Consider the following 6,000-nt stretch of genomic DNA (forward strand, 5'->3'; position numbering starts at 1 on the left):
GTTGCGATGCTGTTCTCAAACTATTCGAGTGAAACAACGCTATATGTGTAAGCTACACGACAACAGTGATGAAGTGGCAAGCTGTTAGTATGACATATCGTGACGTAGTCTTAGGCCATAGAGTATATTATTATACCATGGTATCTACAAGCCAGCAGGAGTCGCTATCTTTCCCCTTCATCCTATTCTGATTATAATATTAGTTTAGGTAATGAATGACTCACGGTCGCGGCTGCGGTGCGACGGGCGGCGGCGGCGCATTGGGCGGCCCAGTGGTCTCCACCGTCACGTGTGCGGAGATCTCCTGCGACTCCAGCGGGTCTGCGGCGCTCAGCAGCTCGCCCTGGCGTTCACGAGTCTATTATATACATTTGTGTGATCAATGAACATGCACTAGAGGCCGTCCATAAAGTACGTCTCACGTTAAGGGTAGGGAGAGTGACAATGTGTGACAAGGTCACAAGAGGCGGAGAGGGGTCCCAAATTTTGTGACACACATTTTTCAAGTTATAATAATTTATATCTAAGTATAATAATACAAAATTTAAACTACATACCTACTAAAGTCAGTCTACTACCTCTGTCTGCGTGACGATAAGGTTTAATTTGTTGGCAAATTTTGAAATAATGTTGTTTTCTTAGTTCTGCTATTTTGTAACTTTTGATTTTTTAAATAAGTACTATAAAAAAGGAACAGAAAAAGTGATTTAGGTAAATTATGTGAAGCGCACAGTGCAGCTTATACTGATAAAAAAAAAACAAAATGTAGTGACAAAGATAAGTGGAATCTAAATCAAAATATTGCAAAGAAAACTGAATAAAATGGTAATTAAAATTTCCGAACACTGCTGTTTTAATTTTATAAATGTTGAATTGGAAAATGTGCGGGGGGAGGGGAGGGGAGGAAGGAGGGGGAGTCCTCACAAATATCACCAACTTGAGACAAGGACGAGGGAGGGTTTCAAACAACCATGAAATTCGTGACGTAATATTTTATGAATGGCCCCCTAACAAAACTGTAGTTGAACTTCGTTAAGTCGAGATCTTTCACAACTCGAAAAAAATGTTGCGTTCCTTCCTGTTTAAGTCCATAAACTAAATGTGTGTAATTAAATAACACACTTTTTTCCTACACAACAAATGAAATTTTTCACCTCTCCAACTCAAAATTAAGTAAAAATATCTAAACTTCTGTAAGTCGTACATTTACTCACAAAAGCTGTTTAAGTCTCTCTTGAAATTCGTCCTCTAGAGGTTCTACTGTATTTTATATTCTTTATAATATGGTTATGCTATGTAGAGTGGCTTTCAGTGAAGAACAGTTCAGTGCAGCTGTCGCTGTTTCACTGCGACTACTGTGATCTATTATGATGGCCACTGTTAACTATAGTTCACTGCTAAGACTGATTCTTACTATATCTTTAGCAGTGAGCTGATGTATCTCAAGTGGTTCAAGAATTGGACTTCGGAACAGGAATGCTACGTTTATAGTATGGTTAAGTATTAATAAAATGTTGATTGTAAATTGTACTTGTCATAACAGTTAGGTTAGGTTAATTCAAATTCAGTCCTTTTGTATTTGTCGACAAACTATAGATTAAAGATTTCTAGTCTCTATCATCTGGTCTGACATTATCAATAAACAAGTAAACAATTCATGAATCCATGTGTGAAACAAATACATAATATATTATTTATAATTATCAAGTTCTACAAATAAGCAACTTTTGCTGTTAAATACTTGCACTTGTAACCATCATTAATTATAATCAGATAGAAACGCTTAAGAAATTAATTTTAAATTAGGTAACCTTATATAAGTTTATAAGATTTAGTTTTTATACCACGTTACTTTTAGTTTCCTACCAGTAAAAAGTTTTGCTTTTAATAAATATTTTTCGTGACGTCACAAAATGGCCCAACGGAAGACCAGCGTTGGTTTCCAAACCAGCAACATGCTGAGTTGGGACCATTTTTTGAATTGTATATAAATGTTTCAGTCCTTTTGTTTTTTGCTTGTTTATCAATCTTAAGTTTATATTTATTTTTTTATGTTATGTCTTTGTATACTACTTACTTATATGTTTCAAAATAAAAATTTTTTCTTTCTTTCTTTCTATATATTATGTCAAAATTTTTTGATCAGAAGCAAGGTAGTTAGTTTAATGCTTAAATTATATGTAAGGTCAGAAAACTGCATACAGAGACACTTTAATAGTATAGCAATATATATTTATATAGACAAAAGTAGTTATGGAAGCACCCATTTTGATAGTGTGTTTAAGATAAATTGTGCAATATTCATAGATCTATTTTAGCCAATAGAAGAATTTGGGAGTAATTTGGTTAAAGAAAGTCCCCCAAGTAAGTGGAGTGACTTACAGCACGTACAATAACGGTCTTGCCAGGGCTTCGAGCTAGTGAAGTCCGGGGCTCCTGTGACAGACCACTTGGACCTGTAAAAGTTATAATAAAAGTTGTCAATGTTGGATTCTTTTCCAGTGGCAGTTGATGATAAGATAAGGTATTAATTGGTTAGTGTGATCTCATGTAAATAAAACACTTTTAAAGAATTAAAACACGTGAAAAATTGTAACTGTGTTTTTACATTCGATATTTGCGTATAAGTTAATTTTTTTATTTTTATTTTAGCCAACCCGACGTTTCAAGATCTTGGTCTAGTTGACCACCTAACGTTAGTGTTTCGAATTTGCGTGATGGTTTAAGTTCGATATAAACTGTGGCGCAATAAACACGCCCATATAATTATTTCACATATCCACATAACATAATAAATGCAAAAGCGATAGCCTTAAATTTTCGAGATTTAAATTGTAGAAATCAAAATATACAAAGAATATAAAGTGTGCATATGGTCTCTTTTTCTTGGACACAGCGTTTGAACAGTAATGTAAAAAATGAAATCGTACGTACCAGGTATTGGTGAAGCGGTAATATGTTGTTGTTGCGGTCCCTCTATTATAGAACAAGCCGTGTCGACGAGTGCGTGGAATTCAGAATTCGAAGAGTTCGTCTCATGCACTGATATACTACTTGACATCGATGCGTGTGGGTGCCTGAATAGTAAACATTTTTTTTATATAAAATATTATTCAATCAAAAACATGTATGTATTTAGTATCAGTATCGTAACCATAACACTGTTTACCACACAATCGTGTCGAAAGGCATTAACAGCAATTATTTTCTCAAAATTGATTCCTTTAGAATAGTAATAATAATAGAATAGAAGTGTCAAAAAACGCTCGTGGCGTCTTTCATTGCTAAGTTCGCCTGCGGCTCACATCGCAACCCACGACACTCGCGTTTTTGACACTTCTTATACAACTGTTGCATAAAATATTATTTTATACCTGAAATGTCTTTTTCTCGGGATCTGCCTCGCTTCATTTGAATCGGAATCTGATAAATATTCGCCGTCAGTGTCAACATCCATTTTCATTAGTGGGTCTTTAGCACACGATAAATCCTAAAATACAATATTTGATTAAAATTTATAAGTAAGTAACTCGAATAATTTGCTTGGCATAATTTTGAACTTACACTGTAAATAGGAATTAGTCCTGTTATTCAAGCTCTACATAACATATATTCATACATTTTATGTGTATAATACATATAAGGGACTGCAAGTAAATTGGCCGTAAAGAACAATGTTGTATTAAAGCCATCAAAAGGTTCTCTTCGACTCGAATCATCACACATTCTCATTTCTCTTTCGTTCGTTATAAAATAATGGTAAAATTGGTTGAAAAACTGGCGTTGCTTAAAGACGTCGCTTCATTGTGCATCTTCTACTGCATTTATCACGGGGAGTGTTCTGAAGAGATTTTTCACCTGATTCCTGCCACCGAATTCCACCTTCGCACGACATGCCACAAATTACGATACCATGCTACTCACTGGATGTGTGGCATTCCTCCACAGTGCTGTTTTCAATGAATTTTCTTCCACGTACTACATATCTGTGGAATGAGCTCTCTTGTCAGGTTTTTCCCGGGTGATACGACATACCTTAAAAAAAGCGTGTACACCTTCCTCAAAGGCCGTTAACGCTTCTGTGATTCTTCTGGCGTTGCAAGAGTATGTGGGCGGCGGTGATCACTTAACTGCAGGTGACCCATAACTACGCTCGTTTGTACTGCATTTCCATAAAAATTAAAGAAAAGAGATTTTTAGTGCAAGTGTGTTACCTGCGGCTCGTCTCTTGGTAGTACGTGCACGTCGTGTGCGGGCGGCGCGGAGGCGGGGCGCGCGGGGGGCGGGGACCATCCTCGTTCCAATCCGCGACTCGACAGACCTAGCCGACGCGGTACCACTGGAACATATTATTAATAGGCTCATTTGTATAAACTTAACCGAACACATTAGAAAACAAGTGATAGTTTGACTGGGCTTTTTACGCCTCTGGGCCATTGTGCGCGTCAGTTAATCTTCTAACTCCAACCAGCCTAGACTAGATTGGACAATTTGTGCCCGTTAATCGGCGTTTCTTCTGCCTCAATGCATCCCTTGCATAAAGGACTGTCCGTCACACCTATCGCAAATTAATGCATGTTCAAGTTGCGAGCATTCTTTGATGCCACTGGAACTGCATTCTTTGTTTGCCCGCAATCTTCACCATTTTTCCATTATCTTAAGTGGATTTCTTCAGTTAGTGTGCGCCGCAATGTTTTGATTTGGGCATGAGGTATGGGTAGCAATGGTTCTGGTCCATATACTACAGCCTCAGATCTCGTTTTGGCTAGTTCATCTCCAGCATCATTGCCCAGTGAATAGCCGTGTCTTTTGATTATTTGCAGGGTGTCTCGGTTCGCATTTGCAATGGATTGGAGTGCATTGTGACATTCCACGTGTCACTCATATAATGAAATAGCCAAATTAGACATAGATGTTTTCGATTGCAGACTTTCGTTATTTTTTAATAAACTCGGTGAGATATTTAAGTAGATTAGAATTTTGTAGTTGATTTGATTTTAAAATCTTATTCAAGCTGTGCGACCCTATAGGATTACAATAAGATCTAAATGTAATTTAATTAAGACTTTAGGTTAGAAATTATTGTAATCTGTTTGGATTGCCTAAATAAATAAATAAAAAATTCCAATATAAGGACAGAGGTTATGGTGTTATTTTGTTGGGCTTGAAGTACGAATACACTGTCTGAGACAATGTTTAAATTTAGGTCTCTGGCTACTATTGTCTGTGCCGCTCTGGTAATACCAATACTGTGTTACAGTGTTTAAGTCGCCTAGAGTGGTAGACAAGTGGTAGAAGCTATGACTGGCGACTTCAGCCATTTTTTTGAAAATTGGTCAGTCCCGATAATTCTACGAGGATAGTACTCATACTAATGATAGCCCTAAATTGCGTACCTTCTAGTGGGTTGTTGGTTCCGGGAGGTCCATCGCCAGAGGCCGGCACGGTGACCGGCTGCCGAGGCATGCCGAACAGTTCCTCCCGCCTCGCGTTCGGTTGTAACAGCTGAGGTTGATCAGCCAACGGAAGCGCATCTTGCATAGACACTGTTAATTTATTTCTAAATTAAATCACATAGTTTTTTTTGTGAGTTTTAAATTAGCAAGCAAATATTATACAACCTATAACTCTTTTAGTTTAGTGTTTCAGGGTTCCGAAAACTTTTATAATTTAATATTAATATTTTATAATGTAAAGCATTTTTAGTACCTTACTTAGTAGTAAGTGTTATATAATAAGTAAGTACCTAGAATAACACATGTTGTATCGGATTCTGTATTCGTGTTGAGTGTTCTCCACAAATGCTAAGCAACTGAATCAATATATTAATCAAAATACGCAACTATTATATATTTCTAAGGTTTATTCTGGAGTGATGTAGAGCAATGTACTACTGAATAATAAACATTTTCGGCAACGAATAAATAAGCAAACATTATCCAAACCCAAAAATTTTGGAGAACATTGGACAGAATTGACTCAACAAACAGTGAAAAAGAT

Source organism: Leptidea sinapis, chromosome 23 (assembly GCF_905404315.1).
Source record: "Leptidea sinapis chromosome 23, ilLepSina1.1, whole genome shotgun sequence".
NCBI lineage: Eukaryota > Metazoa > Arthropoda > Insecta > Lepidoptera > Pieridae > Leptidea > Leptidea sinapis.